The following is an 18,224-nucleotide window of genomic DNA, read 5'->3' on the forward strand; positions in this document are numbered from 1 at the left end:
AATATGTATGTAAAGCTGCCTAAAAATTGAGAAATCCGCCCAAATGCCATGTAACACGACGGCGTTGATCATGTGTCTCCAAACACATACGACATCGTAACAGCATTGGAAAGTCAACCTGCATGTTGAGTTTTCAACTTTTCGTCAATTAGCAATTAAAACAGAGAAAACCATCGGTGACACAACTTGTGTCCCTTCATCAGGGTCCATTCCTTCCTTCTAACAATCACCAATTCACGTCGAGGATGACCAAAATCGCCTCCGCAGTCCTCCTCCTCCTCTTTCTGGTGTCTTCTTCAACGGCGGAGATAAAAACCATAACCATAACCTCCGACTCCCGACACCTTATCCTCTTTGAGACATTCCGGTTTACGTATCCGGGTCACGTGTCGATCGCAGTGTCGTCGGTGTTCGTAGCGGCCTCGTCGCCACCACCGGACCCTTCGTCGCAAGGGTTCTTCCTAATAACCAAAGAATCACTCCTCCATGTCTTGACAGGAATCAAACACAACCCTAACTTTTGCTTCCTTGATTCTCCCTACACTCAAAACCTCTTCACCTTCCGCGACCTCTCTCCCCCTCCGGCTGCCTCCTTCAACCGCACCTTCCCCGTCACCATCTCCAACTCATACAGCCTCTACTTTGCCAACTGCGCCGCCGGCAGCTCCGTCACCATGGCCGTTCACACCGAGTTTTACAACTTAAACCGTAACGGTTCCCCGAACTACCTATCCTTCGGCCAAACTCACCTTCCTGCCGTCTTCTTCCTTTTCTCCATCGCTTATTTCTCCTTCCTCGCCTTCTGGCTCTATCTCTGCCACGTCACCAAGCATTATCTTCACCGGATTCACCTCTTCATAGCCTTGCTGCTCCTCATGAAGGCTCTCTCCCTTCTCTTCTCTGCAGTTGACATGTACGTCGTCCAGGTCAGTGGCATATCTCGCGGTTGGGACGTCCTCTTTTTCATCTTCCACACCATTCGCGTCGTTTTGTTCTTCATCGTGGTCGTTTTGGTGGGGACACGCTGGACCTTCCTCCACCCGTTCGCGCGGGGGAGGGGGAAGAAGGTGATCTTCGTGGTGATCCCGCTTCAAGTTATGGCTAGTGTGGCTCTTGCTGTTGTTCATAAGACTGGTCCCTACATCAAAGACTGGTTCATTTGGAACCTGGTTTTCTTACTCCTTGACTTCGGCTCTTGCTTTTTGATCTTCTTCCTTGTTGTTTGGTCCCTACGAACGCTCGGGGAAATTACACCTATCGCCCAAGGCAAGGCTGCCATGGAATTGCACGAATTTAGCGTTATCATGATGAGGTGGTTCTACAAGGTAGTCATTGGCTACTTGCTTCTCACGCGCGTTGTACTGGTTCCTCTCAGGATCATTGTAGCCTATGATGATAAATACGAGTGGGTCAGTTATCTCGTTGAGGAAACTTTTAGTTTTGTGTTTTGCGGCGTCATGTTCTACGTGTTTAGGCTTCTCCATAACAATGCGATTAGTGATGAGAAGGAAGAAGAATGTGAGATCGATATCAAACAACAAGAATGAAATTTCTCCTTGAAACAAATGGGAATAGTTTATTCAGGGCGTAAATATCAAGTGCGAAAATCACTTCAATCTGTGAGAAAATTTCCGTGTCTCTTCTTCATGAATAATGATATTTTAATTTATTTTTAACTTATCACTTTGGTCACTTTTAAATTATTTATTTAAATAATTTTATTAATATAATATAATGATTTAAAAATAATCAAAATGATGAATTAAAAGTGAATAAAAAAATAGATTAAAATATTATTATTTCTGATTTATTATAACGACCTATGTTTAAACAACACTGTTTTAGTGGTCGTTTTTATTAATGTTATAAAAATAGAAAATGATTTTTTGAATACTAAATTTTGACAATTTTTTCTTCCAACTTTAGGTGTTATCTTCTAAGTGGTTTTTTATTTTTTCTTTTTCTCATTCTCAATATTAAAGCATGACTTAAAAAATGACACATCATACTGTAAGAGGAAGCTGTCAAAATTTAGTAGTCAAAATATCATTGTCCTTTAAAAATCCTATCATGAAAGTAACATGTGTCCACTGTTTTGGTGATTCCCGTTTTCCCTTTTACTTAATTTAACATGTCTCCATTATTTATTAACTTCAATTGAAACGGTTATGTTGAAGTTATAGAATTTATTACTTTTTAGGTTATATATAATTGGGGAAACTCTTCTTGTGATGAACTGATAAAAAAAAAGAAGCAAAGAATGGTTTTCGTAACCATGAAGTTGAATAGTGGTAGCCACAAGTGTATCATTTACTCGTGGGTCTCTTCGTCTTCATAGATCATACTTTTGCATCTCATCTATGCAATCGGGGCCTTTATGATGCAACCGGAAACACCCTCAATGAAATAATCATTTGAAAGATTTAATGGTATCGCCATACAATAAGGCTACTCTAAATATCATTTCTCTTCTATAATGATTGAATCTCAAGAACATTGCAAGGGACCTATGATCTCATTTTGTACGATATGTTGTATCCAATGAAATGACATCTCTAAAACAATGATAGTCATATAATCTTCTTGTATCATCCCAAAATATGTTTGTTATTTGTTCTTTCATATGCATTTGGTAGGCATGAAAAAATGAAAGATTATCAATTAGTTGTTGTTGAAAATATTATAACAAGTTTCCAGCTTCACCATATGTCATATCTCTTCTCCTCTTTGAGTTCAGATAGCTTTTTGCATCTTCTCTTGTATAACCCAAATTATCTCTACCTTCTACATATTTACTCATCAAGTCAAATGATGTCTTTTTGTTGAATCTCTGCATGTTTTGCCATTTCAAGTTCATATGCTTGACAAATTGTTATTTTTCGTTGAGAAGCTAATATATAGGTGAATTGTTTCTAGTGGATGATTAATCATCAATAAAATCAACTACTCTACATCTTCCATTGACTCTCTTATAACTTTCATTCTTGCGGTACATCTTGTTCTTGTCTCAGGTCGAAGATTATTAGTCTTAAGTCTCTTTTATATGTTTTTCGCAATCCTTCCTTGTAACAAACATATATGTAAGAAGTAATAGACTCATTTTTTTACTCTTGCTAGGATAGTGTTTACTATCTCTAAAACCTTTACTATCACCATAATTAATCTAAAACGTGCATGCATCTTCAAAGTTACTAAATTCAAGACCAAAATTAGGACTTAAACTTGTATCCATCAATTACTCCTATGAACAAAACATGAATAAAATTGAAATCATTTATTACATTCATCATAAAAGATAAAAACATGAATATTTTCAAAAACAAAAACTCATGACAATGAGACAATAATATATTCTTACACATTTAAATGTACTTGAAAAAAAAAAACAAAATCAAAATAACTATATAAAGTATAAATAAAAAGAACATTGTTAAAAGAATTTACCTTTTAAACTTTGAATATGAGAAATAGCTTCAGAACTATAAGGCCCAATTATTTTCCGCCCCAATATTTAAGGGTTACCCTAATCAATTGGGCCTAAGGCTAGCCCATAGGGGTGCCCAAAACCCCTAAACAGTTCTAATACCTTCATTCTGCTCATTTTCAGAAAAACGCTTCATTTTCCCTCTCTTAGAACTGCAACAACAATGCTCTGCTAGGGTTTTCCCCTAATCCGTGGCAAGCTAGTTCAACTTTGTTTTCCTTTCACGTAAGTTAGTCTTGTATGGTTTGTTTTCATGGTCCAGTTAGGATTCACCAAAGTAATCACGCACTCAATAAGTTCTACTATTTTTTAGCTCGCGAACTTGCTCTTGGAGCTATATTGCTCAGTTATTTAAGTGTCGGTGTACTTTACTAGCCTTTTCCAAGTAAGGGAAGTTAGAGTCCCTCATATCTTTATGAATGTTGGTGTATTTTTGGCTTGCTTTGTGTGGATATTGATTGTATGCTACTGTGGTTGTATGAAATGCCTTATTATGCTGGTTGGGTTTGGATGTATGGCTGGTACAGGTTAGAACAGTGGCGAGATCTGCTACTCTCGCCCAAGTGAGCTTGCCTCTCCTAGGCGAGAATGACAGAACCTCACCCTAGTTCCTGTTCGAGCTCTCACTCAGGTGAAGAGCTTTCGTTTTGAGCGAGGTACTGTCTCCCTCAGGCAAGAGGGGCTTGCCTAAGCGAGAACTCGTGAGATACTGTTTGAGTTTCGCGTGGTTGTAGCTCAGGCGAGGGATCTTCCCTTTGAGCGAGGAGTGGTCTCGCTGATGAGTTCAAATTTTGCCCTCGTTTAATATTTAAATTTGGAGATTTAATTGCATTTTCTATGCTTAAAGATTGATTTAATTAGGATTTGTGATTATTGGATTTATTGAGTAAGTTAGGTAAAAATGGCGTTAAATTGATTCTAGTTGCATAAAATATTATTGGATATTCTAACGTTTGTTAATGCAGCTGGAATTTATTTTTGGTCATTAATAGTGTGGATTTGAAATATTCAAAGTTACAAAATGAGTCCAAAATCAGGAAATTCTGGAAAAGAATAAATCAGGAGCTAAATGCAGCCCCAGATTTTATTTGCACACTCCTACTGCAAGTGGACCACAAAAACCTATTCTGCACCCCCAGTTTTACTAAGTTACACCCCTCCTACCACTTAAACTTCAGTCACTCATAAGCTGCCATGTGGCAATCCTCAACTTTTAAAATTGGCCAACCAGAACAAGCCACGTGGCAACAATCCTTACACTAACAAGCTGTCCAATGGAAGGCTGCCACGTCATCATCTTCATCTCCAAAACATAAACCCTAATTTTCCTCAAACCCTAGTCGCCACCATGACCCTCCATGGCAGTCGTCGCCGTTTCCGACCACCGCGAGGCACCGCGCACCATCATCACCACGCTTCTCCATCTCCACCGCACCTGCAACCATGTTCGCAGCAGCACCACCTTCGAACAACACCAGTAAGTGAACCTCGCACCAGAACGAACCTACAACAACGGAGAAGAAACACAAAGCAGCAGTGTAACCATTGGATCTACAATATCCCGCATCCATGGAGCACGGCCATCACGCATGCACCACAGATCTACAACTCGTCGACGTTCCGCGCAGCAGCAACCACTGCATCGTCCACCATTTACGCAGCTTCATCCTTGCTGGAGAAACGGAGCAACGACGCCGGAGAAACAAAGCAGCCGTCATTTCACCTTGCACCTGTGGCAGCAACAAGGATAGGGGCAACAAACCCTAATTCTGGAGAGAGACTCTGTGTGCCACGTGTCAGGCTGCTATTGGACAATCAAACTTGTCAACTGGTCCACTGGTCAAAGTCAGCAGTCAACTCTGGTGAAAACTGCAAAAATGGTTAAATAAGAGGGGCAGAATTGGAAATTGGACAGAAATTAAGTTGCTAATTAGTTAAATAAAAATAAAAGATTTTAGCAACCGACAGATAAAGACCAAAGTCCAGTTGAAGCCTATATAAAGAGACTTAAGGGAGCAGAAGCGACAGAACTTACACACTTAAAAACTCTCTGGTTTTGGAGATACCATCATCCACCACATATCTCATTCTTCCTTTTCTTTTATTTTTCCTTCCATCATCATATTATCATGTATTCCATCCAAGCCATGGAGGGCTAAGCTTTTAGGGTTGGTTCCACTGTAATTTCTTAATTGGATTCTGAGGTTAGATGAATTAATTTATTTGTTCTTTTGATTCTTGTTGAGATTTATTTTTTATCTATGTCTTTTAGTTCTTAATCTAGTTAAAGCAATGATTTTTAAATTATAGCAAGTTAGCATAGTGTTAAATCTAAAGAACATAACAATCATATGAGTCTACGGGTTTTTGAATTTTAATTAAGAAGTTACTTTGATTAATTTTTAGAAACTTTCATATGATTGCATGAGTTTTTGCTAATAATTGAGAAGTTACTTTGATTAGAGGTAGAAACTTAGATTAGAATTAATCAAGAAGTTACTTTGATTAATTAACTTTTTACTAGATATAAGGTCTAAAAGAATAGACATGATTAGGACTAGTAATGTTTAATTGAGAAGTTACTTTGGTTAAATTTACTAGGACTAATCTACAAAGTTCTTACTTTTAATTGAGAAGTTACTTTGGTTAAAAGTGAGGACGTCAACAAATTAATTAAGAAGTTACATTGATTAATTTGAAATCTTAAACAAGGAATCAATAACAATAATCTTTAGAAAACCAATGATGAATCCTATTTTGAAATAGCAGTGGAATTGACCTATTTACTATTACTGTTTTTACAATATTTTATTTTTGTGTCATTTATTCTTTGCTTATCAAAACCTCATATTTTCATGGTTACTAGTTTTAATTGGATTTTTATAAAAGTCAAATATTTGAAATCAATTTTGTATTCGTTGTGAGACAACTCAGTGTTATCTTAACCCTAACTAGTTTTTTCACTACTAATTTGGCAATACTAAAGTTGCTAAAGTTAAGTAGTGATAATTTGATCTCCTAACGACATCGATATCAAATTTGGCACCGTTGCCGGGGAATACGGTTAGTATTTTCTTTATTTTGATTCTTATTCATTCATTTATTATTTTATTTATTTTTTTTTACGCATATACGTTTAATAGAGTTTGTGTTTTTTTTGTAGTCTTTATTTTTCTTTTTATATATTTCAAGCAAAGTTCTATTTTTGTTTTGATTAAGAATTTCTTTTAAGAAATTTTTTTGAGACTAGTTCGGAAAACTCTGTCTAGGAAAGACTTGGTATTTAAGTTGTCCACTGTGACGCACCTCTCTTTCCTGGGAGTAGACCCAACGACATCTTAACTTATTTCTTTCTTGAAATCTTTCTGCAAAACAAGAATAGGAAAAAAAACAGAGGAACACTTTCAGGTGGACTGAATAGTGCATGACCCGAGCCAACCCGGGTAAAATCTATCAATTGGATCCGGAACTTGAACGCAGCTTGCGCAAAGCACGTAAAAGACTTGAATTTGAGTGTTCTATTGAGAGAACACCTTTTACATCTGAAGCTACTACAGAAACAACACATTCATCCCCTCCATTCACAAATATATCCTTTGATCCTTCATCAAATCCAGATCCAAACATAATAGAGGAAAGAACCATCAGGCATTTGGCCACATCCAACAATCCCATCATCAACAACAACATCCAATACCCAGAAGAGCGGTGTGAGCTCAAGACTGACCTACTAAAGGCCTTGCCACAATTTCATGGGTTATCAAGAAAGAATCCACACAAACACTTGAGGCAATTCCATATGATATGTGAAAACTTTAGATCTCCCACGATCGCGTTAGAAACCCTCAAAATGAGAGCTTTTCCTTTTACTCTTCAAGGAGCGACACAAGATTGGTGCTACTACCTTTCGTTGAGAATCACTAATTAGGCAACTATGGAAAGAATTTTTCTTCAGAAATATTTCCTTGCATCTCGAGTGGCTGCTGTTTGTAGAGAAATTTATGGAATTAAGCAGCGAGAAGGAGAAACCCTTAGTGAATATTGGGAAAGATTCAACAAACTCTGTGCATCTTGTCCTCAACATCAAATGCAAGAACATTCCCTCATTCAATACTTTTACGAAGGAATGAATTCGTCAGATAGACAATGGGCAGATGCTGCAAGCGGAGGATCTTTTCTGGATCAATTGCCACAAGCTGCTAGAGAGTTGATTGAACGAAAGGCAACTGATAGCCAACAATATGAAACAAGAGCAAATTCAGTAACGTCATTAAGGGGAGTTCACGAAGTTGAGACTTATGCAACAAATGAAAAAAAGATGGATGAAAGAATAGCTGGGTTAGAAAAGAAGCCTGATGAAATTGCAAGCTTGTTCAAAACTTCAACTCCAAAAGTAGCAAAGGTGTGTGGAATTTGTACTTCAACAAGCCATTATACTGATGAATGCCCTAGCTTAACAGGAACTATTGTGGAGGAACCATGTCAAGCTTTTGCTACCAACATGTTTGGAGGAAATGGAACATCTCAGAATAATTATGACTTGTCCTCCAATAGGTATGATCCAAGTTGGAAAAATCATACAAATATGAAATGGGGTAATCAACAACATGAGCAACCCTATGTTCCTCCTCAGATGAGACAACAACCTCAACCAGATGTTGCATCACTAGTAGAAAAATTTATGAATGTTGTGGTTGAGCAGAATGGTGAAGTAAAAAAGATGATTACTAACTTGACTCAGAGGGTGGAGAAGTTAGAATCTAAAGTTAATCAAGGATCAAGTCAACTACCTGCACAAACTGTGGTCAACTCGCGTAATGTAAGTGCTATTACTTTAAGATCGGGTAAGCAGGTACGAGGACTTGAGGAAGCCCAAGAGAATGAAGATGAGGAAAATGAATTTCCACCTATTGATAAAAGTGGAGGATCAAGCGAACCAATACCATGTACATCTGAGACGCCTACACCCACTAATGACTCTAGGTTAGTATCTTCTAATTCTTCTTCATGTTATTCTCCCCTTCCTCCCTATCCAAATCATTTGAAACCGAAAACTAAGAAGTTGGAGGAGTTGGACCAAGAAATCTTGAATACTTTCAAGAAGGTAGAGATAAACATCCCTTTGTTGGATGCTGTGAGGCAAATTCCTAAATATGCTAAGTTTCTTAAAGAACTTTGCACCAATAGAAGGCGTATTCGGGATAATGAGATTGTGAACTTGGGAAGAAATGTATCAAGCTTGATCAGGAAACCTATCGAAATACCACAAAAATGTAAGGATCCAGGTATGTTTTCTGTTCCCTGTGTTATAGGAAGTACTAAATTTGACAGTGCCATGTTAGATTTAGGAGCTTCTATAAATGTGATGCCTTTATCAGTTTTTACTTCTCTTCATCTTGGACCTCTTAAGACTACTGGTGTGGTCATTCAATTGGCCAACCGTAGCACACTTAACCCTGCAGGTGTGCTAGAAGATGTGCTTGTCCGTGTGGACAAGTTAATTTTTCCTGCAAATTTCTACATCTTGGACATGAAGGATGATGAAGGAATGAGTTCAACCACAATTATCTTGGGAAGACCATTCATGATGACAGCACGTACCAAGATAGATGTGCATGCAGGATCCTTGACTATAGAGATAGGAGATGAGAAGGTGCAGTTCAATGTGTTGGAAGCCATGAAGCACCCGACTGAAAACCATTCTTTGTTTTGTATTGATTTATTAAGTGATGTAGTGAACAATTTTGCTTTTGGTTTTTCAGATGTTTTTTCTGGCTTTTCCTCTTCTTTGTACTTTTCCTTTTCGAATATGTCGTACACAATTTTAGACGACAAAGAAAACTTAAAAACAGGTGATATTGAGGACGCGAGTTCACTAGTTGATACCTATGTGGCGTCCGAGTGTGATGCTGAGGTGGCTGAAATTACCTTAGGCAATAAAATGTTGCCATCTGTGGAACAACCACCCACTTTGGAGTTGAAACCTTTACCATCTCATTTGAAATATGCTTATCTTGAGAGGGATGGGAACCTCCCTGTTATTATACTCTTGGAGGAGGATGCTAAGCTAGTAAGGCAACCTCAGAGGAGACTGAATCCTCAGTTGATGGAGGTTATGAAGAAGGAAGTCACTAAGTTGCTACAAGCAGGTATTATATATCCTATTTCTGACAGCACTTGGGTGAGTCCTGTACATGTGGTCCCCAAGAAATCTGGGATCACCGTGGTCAAGAACGAGAAGAACAAGTTAATTCCTACTCGTATTCAGAATAGCTGGAGGGTCTGCATTGAATATAGAACACTAAACCAGGCCACCAGGAAAGACCATTTTCCCTTACCATTCATGGACCAGATGTTAGACAGATTGGCAGGTATGTCTCATTACTATTTTCTTGATGGATTCTCTGGGTATTTTCATATCTGTATAGCCCTAGAGGATCAACATAAGACCACCTTTACTTGTCCATTTGGTACATATGCTTATAGGAAGATGCCATTTGGCCTTTGCAATGCTCTTGGAACATTTCAACGATGTATGATGAGTATTTTTACAGATTTGTTGGAGCATTGTATTGAGGTTTTTATGGATGATTTTAGTGTATATGGTTCATCTTTTGATAATTGCTTGTCTAATCTTGCTAGAGTCTTGGAGAGATGTGAAGAAACTAACCTTGTTTTAAATTTTGAAAAATGTCATTTTATGGTGGAACAAGGTATAGTTTTAGGACACGTTATTTCCAAGAATGGTATATCTGTAGATCCTGCTAAAATTGATATTATTTCACAGTTACCTTACCCCTCTTCTGTGAAAGAGGTTCGATCTTTTCTAGGACATGCAGGATTTTAAAGGAGGTTTATCAAGGACTTTAGCAAGATAGCCAACCCTCTCTCCATCTTGTTGCAAAAGGATGTACCATTTGACTTTGGAGAGAGGTGCAACAATGCTTTTGACACATTGAAAAAGGCGCTTACCACCACTCCTATCATTCAGCCACCTGACTGGACATTACCATTCGAGTTGATGTGTGATGCATCAAACTTTGCAGTATGAGCGGTGCTTGCACAAAGAGATGGGAAGCTACCACATGTAATATATTATGCTTTCAAAACATTGGATGCAGCGCAGGCTAACTACACCACAACAGAGAATGAATTATTAGCTATTGTGTTTGCCTTGGACAAATTCAGACCTTATATACTTGGTTCCAAGGTAATTGTTTACACTGATCATGCAGCATTAAAATTCCTTCTGAAGAAATCAGATTCCAAGCCAAGGTTGATTAGATGGATGCTACTGCTCCAAGAGTTTGACATTGAAATTCAAGATACAAGTGGGGCACATAACTTAGTAGCTGACCATCTTAGTAGAATTGAAAATGGAGAATAACATTCCTATTCAAGATGACTTTCCTGATGAAGTCCTCCTAGCGTTGACTGCTATGAAAGGTATGTTTCCTGAACCTTGGTTTGCTGACATTGTTAACTATTTGGTTGTTTCTGCTATTCCTCCCTCACTCTCCAAGTCTGAAAGAACCAAGCTAAAAAGTGAGGTAAAGTACTATATATGGGAAGATCCAATCTTATAGCGCATTGGTAGTGACCAAGTCATAAGGAGGTGTGTTCTAGATATTGAGATACCTTATGTGCTTGAGTTCTGCCATTCGTCCCCTTGTGGTGGACATTATGGCACACAAAGAACAAATAGGAAGGTGTTAGATTGTGGATTATATTGGCCTATTATCTTTAAAGATCCACGAAGGGTGTATGAAAATTGTGAGAAATGTCAAAAAGCAGCTAGATCTATTACAAGGAGGGACGAGATGCTTCAACAACCCTTGATTTTTTGTGAGGTATTCGATATTTGGGGTATTGATTTTATGGGTCCTTTTCCTCCTTCTTCTAGATTTTCTTATATTCTGCTTGTTGTAGACTATGTCTCCAAATGGGTGGAAGCCATAGCTACAAGGACTAATGATGCTCGAGTTGTTATGAGTTTTGTCAGGTCTAATATTTTTTGTAGGTTTGGGATACCACGAGCCATCATCAGTGACCAGGGGACTCATTTTTGTAATAAACTGCTTGAAAACATGTTGAAGAAGTATGGGGTGACACATCGCGTTGCTACACCATATCACCCCCAAACTAATGGGCAAGCAGAGATATCTAACAGGGAGATTAAAAAGATACTAGAGAAAGTAGTGAAGCCTAGTCGAAAGGATTGGGCCATAAGATTGGATGATGCACTTTGGGCACACAGGACAGCCTACAAAGCACCAATAGGTATGTCACATTTTAGGGTGGTTTTTGGAAAGGCTTGTCATCTACCTGTGGAGATTGAACATCGGACCTATTGGGCCGTGAAAGCCTGCAACATGGATTTGGAATAAGCAGGGAAAGAGCGGAAACTTCAGTTGTAAGAACTAGAGGAGATTAGGCTTGCGGCCTATGAAAACTCAAAGTTCTACAAAGAAAAGACCAAGCAATTCCATGACCAAAAGCTTTCTAGGAAGGACTTTAAGGTAGGCCAAAAGGTGTTACTATATAAGTCCAGGTTAGGTCACATGAGTGGTAAGTTACGCTCCAAATGGGAAGGGCCATTTATTATTACAGAAATATTTCCTTATGGAGCAGTGGAGATCAAGGACGAAATTTCAAACAGTGCTTTCAAAGTTAATGGACATCGTCTTAGGATATTTAATGAAAATCAAGATATGGTGAATAAGACGATGGATGGGATGAACTTAAATTCTCCCTCATAACTTCAACCTTGAGGAGGTAAGTACCCTTCATACTTTTTCTTTGCATTTTATACATATTGAATACATTGAGGACAATGCATGGATAAAGTGTGGGGGTGTGGGGAGAAAAATTTATTTTATCCTTTTTTCTGATTTTGTTTTCTATTTGTTTTATTTTTATTTTTATTTTTTATTTTTTATTTTTTATTTTTTTTATTTTATTTTATTTTTTTGTTTTTGTTTGTTTTCTTGTTGAAAAAAAAAATTTGCTTTCAATAAAACATATTGACATTAGATTTTGGGATTTGATTCACTAATTGGAACGGTCATAATTCTGGGAAAATAAGAGTCATGTGCTATGAGTGGATTATTTCTGTGATTTACTAATTGAGTTGATTTGAGAGTTTCTGGACTAAATCTTTTGTGAAAGAGTTTTGACCTTGTGAGTTTTGAGCTTTATTGTAAGGATGAATTACCATGTGTCATTCCTATTTTTATTGTGCGACTTGCTCATGTCTTGTTGGTACTCAAATGTTTAACTTGATTCTGTTGTTTTGCATCTTAGGTGAACATGCATGATTTGATATGACTGAGCCAAATAAGCTAACCATGACATTGATCCATTGGTAGCCCTTTGAGCTTTTAACCTCTTTTTCTTGTTTAGAGCATATCGCTAAAACCTTAAAAAGAAAAAGACCATGTTTTTCCTTATGATGGCTTCTTCTTGTCTCCATTGAAGCTTGCATGAAGAATGGAGGCTCCATGGATGGTGTTGGATGCAGAAGCATGAAGGAAAGAAGCTTAAGGTGTTTGGTTTGGTGTAGGTGAAAGGATTCTTAAGAGAGGTGAGGCCAACTCCTAAGGAAGAAGACTGGAATAAACTAGAGAAGAGTTTACTCTAATGTGAGCTCAAAAGAGATTTGTGCACAAATTTGGGCAGCAATTCATTACTCAATTTCAAGCTGAAAAATACATCTCTTAAGCCTTCTATTTATAGGCTAAAATGATACCAAGGAGTCTCCAAAAAGTGGAGGAAAAAAGGAGTTTAGAAAGTTGAATTTTGGAGCCAAAAAGGAGCATGTGGGAGGTGTGACTTGCCACCTAAGCAAGTCACACTTGTCTTGCCATGGGAAGCTAACTCTCATCCTTAGAGAGCAAGTTTGAGAAGCTTCTAGGCTTTTCTAGAGTAGACACACTACTCTTGGCCCATTTGGCCCAATTCCCCTTTTTGGTCCAAAATTACTTCTAAAGCCCAATTTCCTTTAAGGCCAATACATGGCGTAAAGAAAACCCTATTCTACTGGGCCCAAAATACAAAGCCCAAAATAAAATCCTAATCTAGTGTTTACAAGCAAAATGTCCTAGGCTAGGTCTTCACATCTTCCTTGGCCCATGTGAAGTTCATCTTGGGCCTTGCATGCGCATTTAAGGCTCATTCCTCTTGTATTCTCCTAGCCATGGCTCTTGTTGTAGGTCCCTTGGCTCGAGGCATCTCATCACCTTACCTTAGGGAGAAAGAAGGAGCTAGTGGATTATGTTGAGATTGGTTGAGGAATAAAGTGTGGGGGTGAGTATTTGCCCCACAAAGTTTTAAAAATGGCAAAAGGAAAATAATTGTTGATGAGAGAGTGTTGAAATGAAAAATGATTGTTCTCTGAAAAAAAAAGCAACAAAGGATAAAAGAAAAAAAACAAAGAAAAAAAAGTAAGGATTGTTTTTGAAACTATGCTCCATAATCCTTTCTACCTTACTTTTTCAAAAACACTAAAATCCTAAAAAAATTTCCTACCTTTGCCTTGGCCCTATTATAACCTGTGAAAAGTCCTCATGATTTTTGAATGCATGTTTTCTGAAAGCTATGAATATTAGAGTCTTGCTAAGCATTGAGAGTGTTTACTTGCATGGGTATTTTGAGGAAAAACACAAGCCAAAATACTTGAGCGAATTTTGGTGAGAAAATATACATTTAACTTGAGTGTTTCTCTTTCATATTTGATTATCTTGTAAACTCAAAAGATTAACTCATGTGTGAAAAATAGAATCTTTCCATTTATTGAGTTAGGTAAAAATGGCGTAAAAATTGATTTTAGTTGCATAAAATATTATTGGATATTCTAACATTTGTTAATGCAGCTGGAATTTATTTTTAGTCATTAATAGTGTGGATTTGAAATATTCAAAGTTACAAAATGAGTCCAAAATCAGGAAATTCTGGGAAACAATAAATCAGGAGCTAAATGCACCCCTAGATTTTATTTGCACACTCCTGCTGCAAGTGGACCATAAAAACCTGTTCTGCACCCCCAGTTTTACTAAGTTGCATCCCTCCTACCACTTAAACTTCATTCACTCATAAGCTGCCATGTGGCAATCCTCAACTTTTAAAATTGGCCAACCAGAACAAGCCACGTGGCAACAATCCTTGCACTAACAAGTTGTCCAATGGAAGGCTGCCACGTCATCATCTTCATCTCCAAAACATAAACCCTAATTTTCCTCAAACCCTAGCCGCCACCATGACCCTCCATGGCAGCCGTCACCGTTTCCGACCACCGCGAGGCACCGCGCACCATCATGACCACGCTTCTCCATCTCCACCGCACCTGCAACCATGTTCGCAGCAGCACCACCTTCGAACAACACCAGTAAGTGAACCTCGCACCAGAACGAACCTACAACAGCGGAGAAGAAACGCGAAGCAGCAGCGTAACCATTGGATCTGCACTATTTCGCATCCATGGAGCACGACCATCACGCATGCACCACAGATCTGCAACTCGTCGACGTTCCGCACAGCAGCCACCACCGCGTCGTCCACCATTTATGCAGCTTCATCCTTGCTGGAGAAACGGAGCAACGAGGCCGGAGAAACGGAGCAGTCGTCATTGCACCTTGCACCTGTGGCAACAACAAGGATAGGGACAGCAAACCCTAATTCTAGATAGAGACTCTATGCGCCACGTGCCAGGCTGCTACTGGACAATCAAACTTGTCAACTGGTCAACTGGTCAAAGTCAACAGTCAACTTTGGTCAAAACTGCAAAAATGGTTAAATAAGAGGGGCAGAATTGGAAATTGGACAGAAATTAAGTTGCTAATTAATTAAATAAAAATAAAAGATTTTAGCAACCGACAGATAAAGACCAAAGTCCAGTTGAAGCCTATATAAAGAGACTTAAGGGAGCAGAAGCGACAGAACTTACACACTTAAAAACTCTCTAGTTTTAGAGATACCATCATCCACAACATATCTCATTCTTCCTTTTCTTTTATTTTTCCTTCCATCATCATATTATCATGTATTCCATCCAAGCCATGGAGGGCTAAGCTTTTAGGGTTGGTTCCACTGTAATTTCTTAATTGGATTCTGAGGTTAGATGAATTAATTTATTTGTTCTTTTTATTCTTGTTGAGATTTATATTTTATCTATGTCTTTTAGTTCTTAATCTAGTTAAAGCAATGATTTTTACATTATAGCAAGTTAGCATAGTGTTAAATCTAAAGAATATAACAATCATATGAGTCTATGAGTTTTTGAATTTTAATTAAGAAGTTACTTTGATTAATTTTTAGAAACTTTCATATGATTGCATGAGTTTTTGCTAATAATTGAGAAGTTACTTTGATTAGAGGTAGAAACTTAGATTAGAATTAATCAAGAAGTTACTTTGATTAATTAACTTTTTACTAGATATAAGGTCTAGAAGAATAGACATGATTAGGACTAGTAATGTTTAATTGAGAAGTTACTTTGGTTAAATTTACTAGGACTAATCTACAAAGTTCTTACTTTTAATTGAGAAGTTACTTTGGTTAAAAGTGAGGACATCAACAAATTAATTAAGAAGTTACATTGATTAATTTGAAATCTTAAACAAGGAATCAATAACAATAATCTTTAGAAAACCAATGATGAATCCTATTTTGAAAGAGTAGTGGAATTGACCTATTTACTATTACTGATTTTACAATATTTTATTTGCGTGTCATTTATTCTTTGCTTATCAAAACCTCATATGTTCATGGTTACTAGTTTTAATTGCATTTTTATAAGAGTCAAATATTTGAAATCAATTCCGTATTCGTTGTGAGACGACTCAGGGTTATCTTAACCCTAACTAGTTTGTTCACTACTAATTTGGCAATACTGAAGTTGCTAAAGTTAAGTAGTGATAATTTGATCGCCTAACGACAACGATATCACTCGCTCAGGCAAGGGGGACTCGCCCAAGCAAGAACTCACGAATCTTGCAGGGCTCTCTGTTGACAGTCTCGCCTAAGTGAGGACGTGTAGCTTGAGCGAAAGATCTTTTGTGCCTGAGCGAGGGTCCCTGGCTTGAGCGAGACTGGTGCGGGAATTTTCTCTATGGTTGTTCTTTTCCATGCTTTGGTTGTTGATTGTAAGTTTGGTTTGGATTACCCTATTTAAAGTATGAAGTATATGAATATGCATGTAATACTTGATGGTATGAGCTGGAATTGATGAGCTTGGCATGATATGCGTATGAAATGTGGTTGGATGGTTGATGATATATTGGAATGAGATTGGTATGCATGATAACTTTATGATTGGTTGGTGAGACATGTTTTTGGTACGGTCATGACGTAATTTCACGATGGTCTCGTGGTGGTGCCTCATTGGTCAGGACTTAATTCCACAATGATTGTGTGGTGGTGCCTCATGGTCAGGACGTAATTCCATGACCCCTGTTAGTGGGAGTTCATGGTGGTGCCTCATGCTTAGGACTTAATTCCACGAAGTTCGTGGTGGTGCCTCATTATATGATTTAGTAAGGATTTAAGTAAGGATTGCATCTTGACACTCTAAAGAGTCAATGAGTCTCACATAGAGTATACTGACTCAAGTGGTGTGAGTAGCAAGAGGCCCTAGTCTTTGGCAGGATAATGGCCTAAGATGTTTGAAGGTTAACCTTGTGAGTGGTAGGGTGAAACTCATTGGTAATTGGCTCAGCAGAGCAGTAGAGGCAACCACAAGTGCAAGCATCCGATGAATCCGACTAATTATATGTATATGAATAAGTCGTGTCTTGAGTCTTAGTATCTTGTTTGCGAGTCATCACATGTTTGGTTGATGTATGAATCTTTGGCTATCAAATTGTATGTAATGGTATGATATATCATTTTCTATTCTAACTTACCATTTCTGCTTGTTTGTATGTTTTGTGTGTGGTTTTCTCTTTTTGCGATGATCATCAATTTATGATGGGAGCATATGTGAGAACTCCTCATGATCAATAGGGTAATGGAGATTCCGCTACATAGTTTATCTTGGGCCGAACCCCAACTTTTTTTCTGAATTTTCTTTAAGGTTGTAGCCCATGTATTTCTTTGCCCTTGGGGCACTTACCTTACTACTGTTAGACTTTTTCTCTGTCTTGTTATTGACATCGTGGTGTGCCTTGAATATTCGTAAGGAGTAACTTTATACTCTATGGCTACGTTTCTTATATTATTCATCATAATGTTTCATTTAATTATTATTACTTAAATGGGACGTTACCATTACATTCATGAGAGGAATTTTGTAAAAGAAGGGAGCAGACACGGTTACTCTTGGAAGATTTTTATAACATTAATAAAAGCAATGACCAAAATTCTGTCATTTAAATACATTAAATACATTTATTTAAGTTGTAAATAATGAAACGATGTCATTATAATAAACCAACAGAGACACGTCACGTTTTCTCCCAGTAAAGAAATCAAACTCCCTTAATTAGGACACTATGTGCAATGTCACCTCGTAGAACAATATCTGTACTTTCAACCCCATTTCTTTTGTACAAGATCTCTAATTATTAAAACTATCCACGTTTTAAAAGTTTACATATTATAATATTTTAAAATTGTATTTTTGTTTTTAAATATCAAAAGATGGCAGAAGAGCAAGATAAAAATAAAAATAAAAAATTGCAAGACTAGTGTTGCTTTTGTGGTTCCATAGACGTGAGTTGGGGTTTTGACGTTACTTGCTTCCAGT

At 37.6% G+C, this 18,224-nt stretch overlaps 2 pseudogenes; both read left to right on the forward strand.

Annotated features, from left to right (window-relative positions):
* The first annotated feature begins 245 nt into the window (after nt 1-245).
* LOC114180585 (protein CANDIDATE G PROTEIN-COUPLED RECEPTOR 7 pseudogene) lies at nt 246-1,547 on the forward strand (annotated as a pseudogene).
* A 5,871-nt stretch (nt 1,548-7,418) lies between these two features.
* On the forward strand, nt 7,419-10,871 carry LOC114180584 (uncharacterized; annotated as a pseudogene).
* Nucleotides 10,872-18,224: the final 7,353 nt, after the last annotated feature.

This window comes from Vigna unguiculata, chromosome 4 (genome assembly GCF_037176805.1).
Source record: "Vigna unguiculata cultivar grain cowpea cultivar isolate G323 ecotype 2 chromosome 4, ASM3717680v1, whole genome shotgun sequence".
Lineage (NCBI taxonomy): Eukaryota > Viridiplantae > Streptophyta > Magnoliopsida > Fabales > Fabaceae > Vigna > Vigna unguiculata.